The sequence below is a fragment of the Onychostoma macrolepis genome, chromosome 11 (genome assembly GCF_012432095.1).
Source record: "Onychostoma macrolepis isolate SWU-2019 chromosome 11, ASM1243209v1, whole genome shotgun sequence".
Lineage (NCBI taxonomy): Eukaryota > Metazoa > Chordata > Actinopteri > Cypriniformes > Cyprinidae > Onychostoma > Onychostoma macrolepis.
Window position 1 is genome coordinate 29,365,730 of NC_081165.1, and position 17,140 is coordinate 29,382,869.

Genomic DNA, 17,140 nt, shown 5'->3' on the forward strand with positions numbered 1-17,140 from the left:
GTTAATTTGGAAATTACCCTCAAGGTAACATTTCATGGTCAGGTCATTCTTGGGATTCAGTGCCTTTTGTGCCCCCAATAAAACACATCGAAGTTGATTTAAAAAAAAAATAATAATAATAATTTGAGACATTTTAAAGCATTTATAATTGGTAATGAAATTTCAGTCTCATAAATTGTAAATAGTGTCTGGGCACATTCCAGCTTGGACAGACAAGGACTCGGCTGGATCGCTAGTGTGTTTTCTTCCGGGTGTGAGGGTGGATGAGCACAGTGCCTACGATATTAATAATGACAATAATATAATTATCACTCACACTTCACCCAACCCCAATATTACTATCACATTCATCTTACCTTCAATTTCAAACTTGCTTGCTCTCTTTCTGAAAGTGTTTTTTTTTTTTTTTCTGTTTTTCTTAAACTATCAGGGTATGTTCCTGAGGTTTTGTAAGTTGTAAGTTGTTTGTAAAGGTCTGGATCCATGGGTTAATTAAACAATGAATCAAACACAATTGCCAAGTAGCCAACACAGTGATATTGTACGCTGTCTGAGGACGTGTTTCTCCCCCAAACACTATTTCTAGCCTTCCTATTAAAGCAGATGCAGATGCAGCTGCTTTTTAATTAGAATCAAAACCAGAATCAATTTAATTGCCAGTTTTTGTGGCAGTTTTTTTTTTTTTTTGTGGGTGTGTGTGTTTTTGAAGACAACCCCAATAATGTGAGATCAAGTCAATTTGATTTATATACAACATACATAGTTTCAAAATAACTTTACAGCCATTCATAATGTTAATGTTTAAAAATTTTGTACGTTATTTACATAAGTAATATTGCATATTGAGCAGATTAGGGTTACCATAATTACAATGCTTAATAAATAACATCTTTAGTCCAAGATGTTTCACAAGATTCATGTGTCGCTGACCATGCAGAGCAGACACTGGATAGGGGAGTATAATTTAAGCAACACCTGCCAAAATCATCCTAACAAGACAAAGATGTGCTAGTAATAAAACAAAACAATTCCCTCTCAATTATACACAAATCAACATGATTGAGTGAATTCAAAAACATGAACTTTCCTTTAACTGCTATATAGTTCACAAGATAAAATTGTTTGTCTGCATTTGTTTTTCTATGCATTTCTATGCCATTCATTGTATTAATTCCATTTTCTATTCTACAAAGTGCTATGCATGAAATACAGTTAAAACAGACATCTGTAAAATCAACACTGGATACTCTTTAAGCATGCTAGAGAAATGTACTCACTGCTATATCACATCAATGTGAAAGCTTTTCAGTATTTGACAACTCATGTTGCAGTTTTGTATGAAAATAACTTGTTCCCATTAGTTCATCTGTCAATAAAAAAGTCAAAGGGAGACAAGAAACATGTCAGGAACCTTTACTGAAAGTGCCGTAATCAGTCTTCCTGAATTATTAGAACAGTTTTAACAAAATTAAGGCACATTTGTGAGTCAATTATCAAAACATTGATAAACATTTTGTGGGAAAAGTACTGTTCCACATGAAAGTAAAACTGCACAGTTATAATACTATTTCAACAAAAATCTCAAGTTCAACAGAAAGCACTCCAGATTCTATTTTCTTGAAAAAACAAGAACAAAAAAAAAAACAAAAAAAACACACTGCTTATGTATGGATGCAGAGAACATATCTCTTTTGAAAACATTACTTAAACTGCATTCCAACCTAACTTATTTTGAAACTCTGAACTAATGATAGGATGGAGATGGCCTGTCTGTTGTCTCAGTGAGGTAGGGTATGTTATGTTTTCACGAGCTGGGTAAAGATGATGTAAAGAATTTGGTTGTAACTGTAGAGGTACCTGCTGGTGTGATGAAGGTGCTAAAATGTCAAACACTGTTTAGCACTGTCATGAACATTCAGTTATTTTCCTGGCGTTCCTCTCTTTGAGCCTGGTAGCAGCGCTCCTTAACATCCATTTGTACTTTCATCCAGTAGTCCAGCGTTTCTCTCTCCTGTTGCTGATGAACTTGCTCCTCCTGCATGAACTCATATTGTTTCTTCTGTTGTTCTACATATGATTCCAGCATGCTCGCTACGTCAGCCTTGGCCTTTCTCTTCCTGTTGACTGTCCTGGTCCGGCCAGTTTCTGCTTGGGTACAGTTGGTGCTGTCAGATTCACCTGAAATGTTGATCAGTAGGACAAGTAAAATTAGAACAAAAATAATAATTTTATAAAATAATGCATGGTTTCAACTTCATTTCAAAACATTTCAACTGCATTATGCGAATTCCTCTATAATTACACATGCAGCCTTTATAACACCATATAATCAAAAACAATTAAAGACAATTATTAACAGTACTTTAAATTCTGGGCTAACTGCACTACTAATCTACATAAAGTTAACAAGAAAAGGAATGGTAACCATTAACTTGACCAAGACATTATCCCTGTTGCATTATAAAGAATTTCACGAGTTCACCCTTATGGAAGCATATGTAGCAAAATTCAATTTGCAATGTAATATGCAAAATGGCAATGTATTTCTGTATTGAAATTTACATTTTCCCATACATATGTGCAACATTTAGTGCAAAATGAAAATTCAATTATACAATTTAAATTTGCCATTTTTTACACTAGTTTTAATATGCATATTAAAAACATTTTAAAGCTTTATAAGTTGCAAAAATTAAAATGAAAACACTTGGTAGGACACTTGGGATTGCACTTTCATCATGATACTGCGTGATAATTGTAGTAAAATGCAATGAGAGTTTCAAAATGCATTCTGAACCAAAGGTGCAGCCAAAGGGTAGCAAAATGGTGATTTAAATGTCTTTTATCTTTCTTAAATGTATTGACACTTACATATATGACGTTTCAATTGCATTTTCATCAAATACCCCGCGATGAATATAGTTTAATATAGTGGATTTGAAAATGCATTCTGAGCCGAGCACGCCCCCGAGCTGTCAATCAGTACATCAAGGCGGCAACAAGACGCATGATAGGTCAATATTCACCGTTAACCAAACGCTTTTCACCTGCCTGAACATCTCTCACCGTTTACAATCAGATTGATGCACGTAAGCAAACAGACAGTGCTATTCTACACTTATTTACTACCTTACCTTATATTTTATTACTCTTTTATATTTAATCCGTAAAATAACCCGTGTTCCGTGGCACCTGAACACTGAACAGGGACGTGCAGAGAGTTCTCATGTTAAAAAAAATAAAATAAAATAAATTAAAAAAGGGGCCAATGTGAAGAAAGAAAACATATATATTGGTCAAAAGTTTGGATACATTAATATTTTGCAATAAGTCACTCATGGTCATCAAGCCTGCATTTATTTGATCAAAATTTTAATATACTTTAAAATACATTTTATGCAATGCTGATTTATTAGCAATGTTGGAAACCTGTCATACTTTTTTGATGAATGATTCTTTGATGAATAAAAGTTAAATAAGAACAGCATTTATTTAAAATATAACCTTTGTAACAATATACACTTCTGTTCAAAAGCTTGCGGTCAGTATTTATTTATTTTGATTTTTTAAAGAAATTAGTTTTTATTCAGCAAGGATTTGTTAAATTGATAGAAACAGTGATAGTAAAGATCGATATTGTTAGAAAACATCTCTATTTTGAATAAATGCTGTTCTTATTTAACTTTTTATTTATCAATGAACCCCAAAAAAAGTATGACAGGTTCAAAAATAAATAAATAAAATTAAAATAAAAAGCAAAACATTAAGCAGCACAACTGTTTCCAATATTGATAATAAATCAGCATATTAGAATGATTTCTGAAGGATCATCCATTGAAGAATGAAGTAATGATGCTGAAAATTCAGCTTTGAATCACAGAAATAAATTCTATTTTAAAGTATATTAAAATAGAAACAATTTCTTTTAAATTGTAATATTTCATAATATTAGTTTTTCTGTATTTTTGATCAAATAAATGCAGGCTTGATGAGCATAAGACACTTTAATAATCCTGCATGATTATCAAAAATGGTAACATAATAAAGTCCTTTCATGTCACCATTTCGCCAGCCTACACTTCAAATAATAGGCCTGTAGGTGGCACTTGGGCTTCATTAACTATGATAGTTTCATCAAATAGTAAACGGTGTATATCATACATAAATATAAGTGAATTGAATAGCCTACTGATTACCATTATTGCGATGTAATTTGATTTATAAAATGAGACAAACCACAGATCCAGATCACTAGTCTGTCCCATGTCATTTTCTACCGATTTATGAATAAGAACGGAAAATAACTGCTCCACTTCACATTATTGTCCAATGAAATTTGAACTTGAGCCAGATCATGATTGGTTGGTGTATTAGGCTAAACACCAGGGGGAGAAACTATTTGCGGCCATCAGATTCAGTGAGCTATATATTTAATATAATAATTAAAATATAATTATTGATTTTTCATTAGACTATTTTTTGGTGCCCCCTCAGCACTCGGTACCCTACACACAGTGCGCGATGCGCATGGTGGGAGCGGCAGCGCTGAATGAACCTTATTGAAAAGTGTTAACTTACCATCTTATCAGTTAACGGTTAATAATCGGAGAATGATTTGCGGTTGTCGGTTGGGAAAATTAACCGAAATGAGCATCCCTAATAGCTAGCAAATACAAGTAAGTTAATGTTAATGCAGCTTAAACATCCTGCCATAGTGGAAAATCACTCAAAATCGATCATCTAATCAATCGACAACAAAGTCAAATTAGTAACTTATAGGTTATATATAGACACAAGCAATAATACATACCCAGATCATCCGATCCGGCGATGTTCTTGTCACGATACCACTGTAGCGCGAGAGCGACTGAGGTAACTTACACTGCGCAGCAGGGAGCTTGATTGACAGGTGATCTGACCAATCATACTTCGCCATCCGCCATTTGCGGGGAGAGCGGGGAAACGGAGCCCATATCGGTCCTAGCGGAGGTCAGTCCCACCCAGCCCTCGGGGTGGGACCCGAGGAGGACCTGGAGGACGGGACCTAGGAAGGGGAACAGGTCGAGCGGCAGAGGGAGAGAGAGAGAGAGAGGGAGAAAGCAAAGGTGGCGAGAGAGAGACAGCTGGAAGGGGTTCGCCGACCCTGGGGCACGCTACCATCTGATCCTCCACCAGCTGGATGGCTGAGTCCAGCGACGTCGGTCGGTGGCACTGGACCCACTCCGCAGTCTTCCTTGGCAGGCGAGTGACAAATTGCTCCAGTACCACCCGGTCGATGATGTGGTCGACGTCGCTTCCCTCAGCCAGCAGCCATTTGCGGCACGAGTCCCGGAGCTGTTGTGCCATCACGAAGGGCCGGCCGCTCTCGCCCAGGACCAGCGAACGGAACCGCTGGCGATGTTGCTCTGGGCTTCGGCCGACCCGCTGGAGGATGGCTCTCTTTAGATCATCGAAGACCAGGAGGTTCGGCACGGGCAGTTGTTGTGCCGCCACCTGCGCCTCCCCAGATAGGAGGGGTATCAGACGCACCGGCCACTGTTCACGAGGCCACCCCCCTGCTTCCGCGGTCTTCTCGAAGAGATCTAAGAACGCTTCGGGGTCATCCTGAGCCCCCATCTTGTTCAGTGGCAGGTGGGGGTGGGGTTGCCCGTGCGGTGGTTTCTGCCCGAACCTCTCGGTTCATCCAGCTCCGAACGCCTCGCGGTCCTCCTGCTGCGCCCGACAAATGGCCTGGAAGCGGTGCTCCTGGTCAGTCCGCATGTCCAGCAGCGCCTGATGTTGTTCCTGGTGGAGGACCGCAAGAGATGAGATTACGTCCGCAAACGGCGTGCTTGTGGGAGCCTGCATGATGGCAGCGTCCCTCCTGCTTCCTTCCCGGGTTTCGGCACCAGTGTAACAAAGTCAAATGGGTAGGAAGGAAGAGGACGAGGTCGGCTAGGCTGAGACTGGGGTTTTTATTTAGTTTTCCAAAAACAACAGAAAGTCGCGCTCTCAGCGCTCAACATAATCGTGCAACCGCACGGAAACAGTCCTGCTCTCCTGAGCACACGTCACACTCGCACAATCCCCAGATCGCAGCCTCCAGTCCACAGTAGCTCTCTCTCCTCTCTGACGTTCCCAGGTGTCTTTTATACGGTCTCCCCACGCCACTTACTGGAATAAGACACAGGTGTTTGTCATTTGCACTTGACCCACTTACTCACCGCTCGTCTCCCAGCTCTCTCTCCCGCTGCAGACCTCGCTGAGCCACGCCCCCCTCGCCACATGGGGTTACTGGGGAAAAAAGTTACTGGCGTTACTTATTTGAAAAAGTAACTCTGATATTTACTAGTAAATTAAAAAAGTAATGCGTTACTTTACTCGTTACTTGAAAAAAGTAATTGATTACGTGACCAACACTGGTCAGCACATAAATAATCCTAAATGTGCTTAAGGCCCCGATATACTTCAAGCGAAGTTTGTTTTCATTCTTCTTTTGGGGGCAAAAAGAAGTTTGATAAGGCTGAGCGACAGCATACTGTTTATATACTGATATACGCTGCTGGAGGCGGGGTGTAGATTAATGTAAACATGTGTCGCGATGCTCGCGCATCTGCCCTAAACACAACAGCGATGCAATGAAGGTGTATCTAGGTCTTTTATTAAACTGGATACATTATTACACATTTTTATATTTTATGTGTTGTCATAATTTGATAAAAACAAAGGTTTATTATTGTATGTTCTTTTGGCATTTCATTTATTGTATACCTTTTTAAATTGAAAGAACAACAACATTTATTTGAAACATGTATTTGGTACTTGCTACCTTATATCTTTACTCTTTCCTTTCATTCTTTTCATGGCTTTGGAAAACTTGCATCTGATGTTTCTCTACGTCGCTTTTTGCATAACTCCGGGTCATCAACACCAAGCTTCGTTGCAATTTCTTTCTAGGAATTAAATGCTTTCTCTGAATCTTTAAAGTCTCTCCGCGAGTGATCGTTCAGGTGCGGATATATTTGTGGTAGCTCAGCTATTCCACAGTGTATTTATGATGCTAGTGACTTGGAGATGTTGTTCACCTGCCTGACCTCCGTTGAATGAGAAACAAACCGGGGGAAAAAATTGCAAGTCAAAGAAGATGGAGCTCCAGAACACACCCACCGATTGCGTAATCGCCACGGACCAATGGTAGTTCAAAGGTGTTTAGGAGCCAAAACGAACTCCCCCAGAAAGTTCACTTTGGTGAGCTGCTGAAACGAACTCAAAACGAACTTTGTTTCGGCCTGATTTTGTTCGAAATGACATCATATCAGTTCGTTCTTCGATTTCGTTTGAAGTATATCGGGGCCTTTAGTCATTTTTTCCCCTCATCATGTGATCTGTATGAATCAATACAAAATTGGCCTGTGTGTAATATGATTTTTCTCCACAATGGTCTTTTGATTTAACTGCACTACTTGTGTTATGTGATCACATGGAATGCAATGAGACAGAATAGTGATGGGTGCTAGACTGATGTTTTGAAACTAATTTTGATCACATAAGGTATTGATCTGATTAATGTATGCAAAGATATGGTTTTCTAGGTTTGGTTTTAATGACAGTCATGTATGTATAATGGAAAAATAGATAGTGATATGTTACATACAGTGTTGGGCAGTGTGACGACCCCTGCTGTTGGTTTTGGAGAGTTGCTGTTTGGTACCTGAGCCCACTAATTGCCTCAATTAGCAGTCAACTGGAAACACCTGTGACCATGCCTTAGACGCTGCTTAAGAGAACACCAACTGAGCCAGGAGGGAGAGACTTGGAGAGAGACTTGTTTGGACTTTGTGTTGGACATTGCTTGCGACGTATTTTGTTACTTTCTGCACTTACATTTTATCTTCAACATTGTATTACACTTTCAACCATGCATCTTGCTTTACACACTGACTTAACTGATGACTACAGGGATACTGTTATTTTCTTTAATTACTTTCATTATATTTAATGTTGTTTGATTTTCAGTTAAATAAACATTACTTTTGAGCTTATACTTTGGTTTACGTGTGTCCCTTGTTTTTGTTGCTTCCCTTGAGCCAAGGGTCGTAACAAATTGGGGCTCGTCCTTGCCTAGGTTATTTGGTTGCGTAAAATTTTTGGATGCTTATAGTTTGATTGGACACGAAAATTTATCAATCGAAGTCAATTTGTTCACCATGTGAAATCACCAGTTGGTAAGTACACGTGCAATATTGTTTTTTGAACTTGAGTTTTCTCTGATAGGTATAGCGGCATGTTTCTTTTGAGGCGTGTCGGATTTGTTATTTTGTGTAGTGTTGTGGTGAAAGTGGGTAGTAGTAATTATCTCGGGGCACATCCGTGGTGTTGAAGGCGTCGCTGGTTTGACCAGTTGCGTTTTCACCCAGCGGGCTGTAGTGCATAAATACCCCCCACCGGTAACTGCATGAAGACTAGGGTTGAGTTAGGTAGAGGTATTGGGATGGTAGGTAGAGGGAAAACTCTCGTTATTTTGATTGCACAGTGTTAAATTGTTCTGGTGATTTTTAGCATGGCTGATATTGAGGAGTTTGTTAGTTCACCTTCTCATGAATTTTTGAATGAGTGTACTAAAGAGCAATTATTAAGTATTGCTGAGCGTTATAAAATTGTGATCAAAGATAAGAAGCTCAAAGAAAATGTTAAAGTGGCTTTGAAAATTCAGTTGATTGAAAAAGGTTTCTTAGACACTGAAATGGAGGAAAATGTACCGGTTGCATCTGATTTTAAAAGTCCTTTGTCTTTTGAACAGCAAAAAGAGCTGCTACTTCTACAAATGGACCATGAGAAGTTAAAACTGCGTTCTGAACAAGGTAAAATGGAATTAGAAAAGGCAAAATTGGATTTGGAGTGTCTCAAGTTTGAGCTGATGAAGGAAGGTAAGCTTTCTAGTTTTGGTCAGGAACCGAATGTGTCTTTTTCGATCACTTCAAATCTAAAACTTGTTCCAAAATTCAATGAGGAAGATCCTGATATTTTTTACTCTGTTTGAACGCATGGCAGAATTAAGAAATTGGTCAGATGATAATCGTGTTGCACTGCTACAGTGTGTGTTAACTGGGAAAGCACAAGTAGCGTTTTCTTCATTGTCGGTTGATAGTTGTAAAGATTATGATACAGTTAAATCTGTCATTCTAAAAGCATATGAATGCGTAGCCGAAGAATACAGACAGCGCTTTCGATTGCAGGAAAAAGGCGAGTTGCAAACAAATTTGGAATTTGTGCGTGATCTGAGAAAGCACTTTAATCATTGGTGTACAGCATTAGACATTAAAACATTGGAGGATTTAACTAATTTGATGGTGTTGGAACAATTTAAAAATTCAGTCCTGAGCCGTATAGCTATGTATATCAGTGAGCATAATGTCAAAACGCCAGAGGAAGCAGCTATGTTAGCCGATGATTTTGTACTGACGCACACAACCACTTTTGTCGATTGGCATGCTCGTGATGTTCAGTATGTAAAGTCTCCACCGAAGTATAACCGTGTGTTCTCAGGAAAATTTGACCCGAGCAAGATTTGCAATTATTGTCATGAGAAAGGACATTGGAAAGCAGAGTGTCCTGTCCTTAAAAATAAATCAATCGTCATGGACAAAGTTCACATGCTAAGCCTTCTGCTCTTGCTGCACCAGTCCTTTCTGCAGGAGGTGAAATTGATAAAAGTCCAAAACTTGATGTTGATTTCTCTTCTTACTTACCTTTTATTACAGAAGGGCGTGTATCTATGGTTGGAGAGAAAGAGGAAATCCCTGTTAAAATCTTGCGGGATACTGGCGCAATGGATTCCTTTATTTTGGAATCAGTTTTGCCTTTTTCCTTGCAGTCTCATACTGGTGAAAGTATTTTAATTCGTGGAATAGGACTGAATACTCTGTCTGTGCCTCTGCATAAGGTAAGGCTTCAGTCCGATTTGATTCAAGGTGAGGTTGTAGTGGGAGTACGACCAGCTTTGCCAGTTGAGGGAGTCCATATCATTTTAGGAAATGGACTGGTAGGTGAACGTGTGTGGGCTGATACTTCAGTGTTTCCCATAGTGACCACTGATAAAAAATTGAAACTGAGCGGAATTATTTGTGTCAGGATTCAGCATGTGTCGTGACTCGTGCAATGAAACGTGCGAATAAGGTTGAAGTGTGTGATCAAAAAGATATTCAATCTGATAAAGTCTGCACTAAGTTGTTTATGCCTGATTTGTCTGCCTTGTCTTTTCCTGTTTCTGCAGAGGAATTAGGAAAGGAACAGCGAACTGACTTCTCTTTGGATGAACTCTTTCAGAGTGCTGTTCCTGAAGTGGAAGAGGGTAACGTTGCCCATGGATATTTTGTTCACAATGGGGTGTTGTTGAGAAAATGGAGTCCTCACAAAGATTTCGTTGGAGATCCTGTTTTCCAAGTAGTTGTTCCTACTAAGTTTCGACAAATGATGATCGAAATTGCTCATGATCAATTAGGTCACCAGGGGGTGCGTAAGACTTATGATCGCCTGTTGAGATATTTTTTTTGGCCACGTTTAAAACGAGACATCTCTGCTTATATAAAGAGATGCAAAACCTGCCAATTAATGAGTAAACCGAACCAGGTGTTGAAACCTACTCCTTTAAAACCAATTCCAGCTACTGGTGAACCTTTCGAGCATCTTATTGTCGATTGTGTAGGGCCACTTCCGTGTTCGAAGTCTGGTAGCAGTTATTTATTCACGGTGATGTGTTTGAACACACGCTTTCCTGCGGCATATCCACTGCGTACCATTACGTCTCGTTCAATTGTCAAAGCTTTAACGCAGTTTATATCTGTCTTTGGAATTCCAAAAATCATCCAAAGTGATCAAGGTTCAAACCTTACTTCGCATCTCTTCCAGCAAGTATTAAAACAGCTGCACATTAAGCATAATCAATCTACTGCGTATCACGCACAAAGTCAGGGCGTTGGAGAGATTCCATCAGTCTTTAAAGTCACTTCTCCGTGCGTACTGCGTGCAGCTGGATAGAGATTGGGAGGAGGGTTTACCTTGGATGATGTTAGCTGCGCGGGAAGTAGTGCAGGAGAGTACGGGGTTCAGCCCTAACGATTTGGTCTTTGGCCATAATGTTCGTGGACTGCTGTCTGTTTTTCAGCAGGTTGGTAAAGCTGTAGAGCCTCCTAAAAACTTGGCGTCATATGTTTTGGGGTTTAAAAACCGACTCATTCAGGCTAGAGAACTAGTTAAGTTAAATTTGGGGAAACATCAGAAAAGCATGAAGCAATTGTATGATCGTACAGTTGAGCGTCGAATGTTTGTGCCAGGCGATCAAGTTCTTGTCTTGCGGCCTATGATATCTTCTCCGTTTGAAGCCAAATTTGATGGCCCATTTGTTGTGCAGCGAAAGTTGACTGATGAAAATTATGACATTTCAATGCCATCGTGGAAAAAGTCAGTTAAGCGGTGCCATGTAAATCTATTAAAACCCTATTATGAAAAGAAAACCAAACCTGTAGAAGATTTAACCTCTTTGCATCCAGCACTTTCGGCCGTTTCCATCGGTGGGGTAATGTGAGTTTGGTAGGTGAGGAAGAGGAGACCATTTCGCCCGATGATTGTGTTTTCCGCGGCAGTTTGAATAATTCAGAGTCATTGTACAACTTGGAGTTCACTCTCCGTCATCTTTCTCCTGTAAGATGTCAGGAGTTATGTGAAGTACTACGTAGTTTTCCTGAATTATTTGGTGATGCTCCGTCGCGTACTGATTGGGTTGAACATGATATTGATGTGGGGACGCAAAGCCTATTAAGCAGCGTTTTATCGTGTTGCACCTGAGAAAGCGGGAATTAATGGAGAGGAAATTGAGTATATGCAGGATCACAATATTGCAGTACCTTCATTTTCTGATTGGGCTTCCCCATGTATTTTAGTTGGAAAATTAGGCGGTACTGTGAGATTTTATGCGGATTTTCGTAAAGTTAACGCTTTAACGAAACCAGACTGTTTTCCTTTGCCTCGCGTTGAAGATTGCGTGGACCAGGTTGGTTCAGCCAAGTTCGTCAGCAAGTTTGACTTGTTGAAGGGCTATTGGCAGGTGCCTTTGACCAAAAGAGCGCAAGAGATTTCGTCTTTTGTTACTCCGTCAGGGTTACATTCTTACCAGGTCATGAGTTTTGGCCTGCGAAATGCTCCAGCGACTTTCCAACGCCTCATGAACCGTGTAATTTCTGGTCTTGAGGGTTGTGCCGTCTATTTGGACGATTTAGTCGTTTTTAGTGACAGTTGGGAGTCTCATTTAACCCGCTTGCGTTCGGTTTTGAGACGTTTGTCTGATGCTCGACTTACAGTAAACTTAGCCAAATGTGAGTTTGCGAAGGCGACAGTGACGTATCTCGGGAAGGTGGTGGGGAACGGCGAAGTGCGTCCGATACAGGCTAAAGTGCAAGCCATCCAGAACTTTCCTTCCCCAACAACAAAGAAAGAGCTCATGAGGTTTTTAGGATTGGTCGGATATTATCGATCATTTTGTTGCAATTTTTCTACTGTAGTTGCACCACTTACAGACTTGTTAAAGGGTAAGTCAAAGTTTATCTGGTCCTACAGTTGCGAATTGGCTTTTGAGAACGTGAAGTCCTTGCTGTGTTCAGCACCCGTGCTTATGGCTCCGTGCTTTGATAAACCTTTTACGTTGCACGTTGATGCCAGTAACGTGGGAGCTGGAGCTGTCCTTCAGCAATCTGATGTGGACGGAGTAAACCATCCAGTTAGTTTCTTTTCGAAAAAGTTTAACTTGTACCAGCGTAATTATTCTGTTGTCGAAAAGGCGTTAGCCCTGATTTGGGCTTTGCAGCATTTTGCGGTTTATATTAACTCCAGTGCACCCATTGTGATCTATACAGATCACAATCCATTAACCTTTCTGAATTCTTTGCAGTGTCCGAATCAGAGGTTGGTTCGGTGGTCCTTGTTTTTGCAATCCTTCTGTCTGGATATTCGACACATTCGAGGATCAGAAAATGTGGTAGCTGATGCGCTGTCACGCATTCCAGATACAGTTTAATCTATTGGATCTGACATGTCATTCTCTTTTGGCATTTCTTTTTGGAGCTGACTTTGGTCCTGAACTTGCGTGGTACCCTACGACTGTGTATTGAGTTTTGTTTTGTATTGTTACAGGGATCTTTGTGGGAGTCCCTGTCTTATGGGAGGGTGTGACGACCCCTGCTGTTGGTTTTGGAGAGTTGCTGTTTGGTACCTGAGCCCACTAATTGCCTCAATTAGCAGTCAACTGGAAACACCTGTGACCATGCCTTAGACGCTGCTTAAGAGAACACCAACTGAGCCAGGAGGAGAGACTTGGAGAGAGACTTGTTTGGACTTTGTGTTGGACGTTGCTTGCACGTATTTTGTTACTTTCTGCACTTACATTTTATCTTCAACATTGTATTACATTTTCAACCACGCATCTTGCTTTACACACTGACTTAACTGATGACTACAGGGATACTGTTATTTTCTTTAATTACTTTCATTATATTTAATGTTGTTTGATTTTCAGTTAAATAAACATTACTTTTGAGCTTATACTTTGGTTTACGTGTGTCCCTTGTTTTTGTTGCTTCCCTTGAGCCAAGGGTCGTAACAGGCAGTAACTAGTTACTAGTAACTTAGTTACTGTAATAATATTACTTTTTGCAGTAACTAGTAGTGTAACTAATTACTAATAAGATTTCAGTAATAATATTACAGTTACCATCCATAAAACAGCTTAGTTACTTAGTTACTTTTGATGCCTCAACCCCACTGATTTAAAATCGAACGATCAAATAATTCCTAGATTTAGGCTATTTTCATCATTTTCATGACTCGCACATGCATGTGATGTCCCCAGTGCAGCAGGCAAGCTTGGAATACAGGTGCTGGTCATATAATTAGAATATCATCAAAAAGTTGATTTATTTCACTAATTCCATTCAAAAAGGGAAACTTGTATATTTCATTCATTACACACAGACTGATATATTTCAAATGTTTATTTATTTTAATTTTGATGATTATAACTGACAACTAAGGAAAATCCCAAATTCAGTATCTCAGAAAATTAGAATATTACTTAAGACCAATACAAAGAAAGGATTTTTAGAAATCTTGGCCAACTGAAAAGTATGAACATGAAAAGTATGAGCATGTACAGCACTCAATACTTAGTTGGGGCTCCTTTTGCCTGAATTACTGCAGCAATGCGGCGTGGCATGGAGTCGATCAGTCTGTGGCACTGCTCCGGTGTTATGAGAGCCCAGGTTGCTCTGATAGTGGCCTTCAGCTCATCTGCATTGTTGGGTCTGGCATATCGCATCTTCCTCTTCACAATACCCCATAGATTTTCTATGGGGTTTAGGTCAAGCGGTTGCTGGCCAATTAAGAACAGGGATACCATGGTCCTTAAACCAAATACTGGTTGCTTTGGCACTGTGTGCAGGTGCCAAGTCCTGTTGGAAAATGAAATCTGCATCTCCATAAAGTTGGTCAGCAGCAGGAAGCATGAAGTGCTCTAAAACTTCCTGGTATACGGCTGCGTTGACCTTGGACCTCAGAAAACACAGTGGACCAACACCAGCAGATGACATGGCACCCCAAACCATCACTGACTGTGGAAACTTTACACCGGACCTCAAGCAACGTGGATTGTGTGCCTCTCCTCTCTTCCTCCAGACTCTGGGACCCTGATTTCCAAAGGAAATGCAAAATTTACTTTCTTCAGAGAACATAACTTTGGACCACTCAGCAGCAGTCCAGTCCTTTTTGTCTTTAGCCCAGGCGAGACGCTTCTGACGCTGTCTGTTGTTCAAGAGTGGCTTGACAAGGAATGCGACAGCTGAAACCCATGTCTTGCATACGTCTGTGCGTAGTGGTTCTTGAAGCACTGACTCCAGCTGCAGTCCACTCTTTGTGAATCGCCCCCACATTTTTGAATGGGTTTTGTTTCACAATCCTCTCCAGGGTGCGGTTATCCCTATTGCTTGTATCACTTTTTTCTACCACATCTTTTCCTTCCCTTCGCCTCTCTATTAATGTGCTTGAACACAGAGCTCTGTGAACAGCCAGCCTCTTTTGCAATGACCTTTTGTGTCTTGCCCTCCTTGTGCAACGTGTCAATGGTCGTCTTTTGGACAACTGTCAAGTCAGCAGTCTTCCCCATGATTGTGTAGCCTGCAGAACTAGACTGAGAGACCATTTAAAGGCCTTTTGCAGGTGTTTTGAGTTAATTAGCTGATTAGAGTGTGGCACCAGGTGTCTTCAATATTGAACCTTTTCACAATATTCTAATTTTCTGAGATACTGTATTTGGGATTTTCCTTAATTGTCAGTTATAATCATCAAAATTAAAAGAAATAAACATTTGAAATATATCAGTCTGTGTGTAATGAATGAATATAATATACAAGTTTCACTTTTTGAATGGAATTAGTGAAATAAATCAACTTTTTGATGATATTCTAATTATATGACCAGCACCTGTATGGAAAAGCTTACATTTAGCAGAATATATAATATATAAATATTGCATTATATTGATTTTGTCAGGAAAAAAGATCTGTTGTGTAAGTTGTGGCTGTACTTTACTCTGGCATTACATCCCTCTTATCAGCATGTGGTACATTATATTACTATAATTAAAAATATTTTTGGAAAATTAAACAGTTTCTTACAAACTTATGTGATTTGATAAAATACATAATGAAATATAATCGTATATGGGTAATGGAGAAATTACAATTAGCTCCAAGATACACATGACAATTAATGAGATGAATACAACACTTCTTCTTGAATGTCACTATCAATCACTATTGAGTGTTTGTAATAACTTCTGACTGCAATCCAGTGTGGATTTTGGTCAAATGATGAGGCAGAAATATGTTGTTAGTAACATTCTAGAAGAATTTTATCTGGAAGATATAGTTACAACTTCTGTGGGCGTGAAGAAAAAGTAACGTAACTAGTAGTGTAACTAATTACTGTTGCCAGAAAGTAGTAAGTAAAGTAACAATATTGCTTTTGAAAGGAGTAATTAGTAATATATTACATTCTTTGAGTAACTAGCCCAACACTGATTTTATATATATATATATATATATATATATATATATATATATATATATATATATATATATATAAAAACACAAAACAAACACTACAATTCAGTAAAAGAACACAAATACACTCCATGTTGTATGATAATAAATGATTTATAGATTATATTTAATAGATTGCAAATTTATGAAAACATTTATAATTTGAAAAAGGTGTTTTTATGCATGTTTGTGTAGTGTTCAAGTAAATTAAGAGGTTTTTTTTGCACCCAAAAGTAGTCTTTTTTTTTTTTTTTAAAGGAAAGTCAGTGCTGAAAAATAAATGGATGTCATTTGGTGATTGTGATTCAGAAATGTCAGGACCTTTACTAGCAAGCACTTTTTCAAAGAAAGGACTACACAACTGATTTAATATGAGCACCATTATATAAAGGTCCTGATCAGCTGTTGGCTCTCACCTGTTAATACTGTCGGTCCAAACCGTGCCACTTCTGTAAAAAATAGATCAAATAAAGCTTTATGTAACAACATCAGTATTTTAGTAAGATGGTTCCTATTATAATCATATTTTAACTGTTTGACTGCGTTAATAAAGAACAGGTCAAATATTCACTCACTGATTATGGATCGTCAGTTGCTTGTTGTGGTATGTGCCAGACTCCTACAATATAAAAGTATTAGCACTGCTAATGTTAATAATAGTAATATGTTAAAATTAGTTTTTATTGGAATTGTTTTATAAGAATTTAGTTCTTACGTTCGTTAGGGCCCCATGCTTTACGTTTTCTGTATATAAAGCATGATAATAATGCCACAGTTACAGCTATAAGAACTGCAGCTGTGACTCCAGCTATGAGACCAACTGAAGTCACTTTCTCACATTCAGCATCAGAGGATGTTGTTCCTGCTTTTACTTCTGTAAGTCCCATAGTCTCACATCTGAAGATATTTAATTCAGTAATATCAGTACATCCAGTCTTAGAGTAACCATTAAATGAAATTTATAAATCTGTGGACAATACTCACTTTGAATGTGGCAGGCAGGCCATTAGAGAGCC

General features: G+C 39.0%; 2 long non-coding RNA genes across 2 annotated transcripts; both read right to left on the reverse strand.

The window, feature by feature from the left end:
* Positions 1-724: 724 nt before the first annotated feature.
* LOC131549545 (uncharacterized) lies at positions 725-4,984 on the reverse strand. Its single transcript, XR_009273419.1, has 2 exons — positions 4,811-4,984; positions 725-2,178 (listed from the first exon to the last, which is right to left on the reverse strand). It is a non-coding gene; the product is annotated as an uncharacterized LOC131549545 (long non-coding RNA).
* A 655-nt stretch (positions 4,985-5,639) lies between these two features.
* On the reverse strand, positions 5,640-17,140 carry LOC131549546 (uncharacterized). The gene is made up of 5 exons (XR_009273420.1): positions 17,109-17,140; positions 16,840-17,021; positions 16,700-16,743; positions 16,541-16,573; positions 5,640-6,273 (listed from the first exon to the last, which is right to left on the reverse strand). It is a non-coding gene; the product is annotated as an uncharacterized LOC131549546 (long non-coding RNA).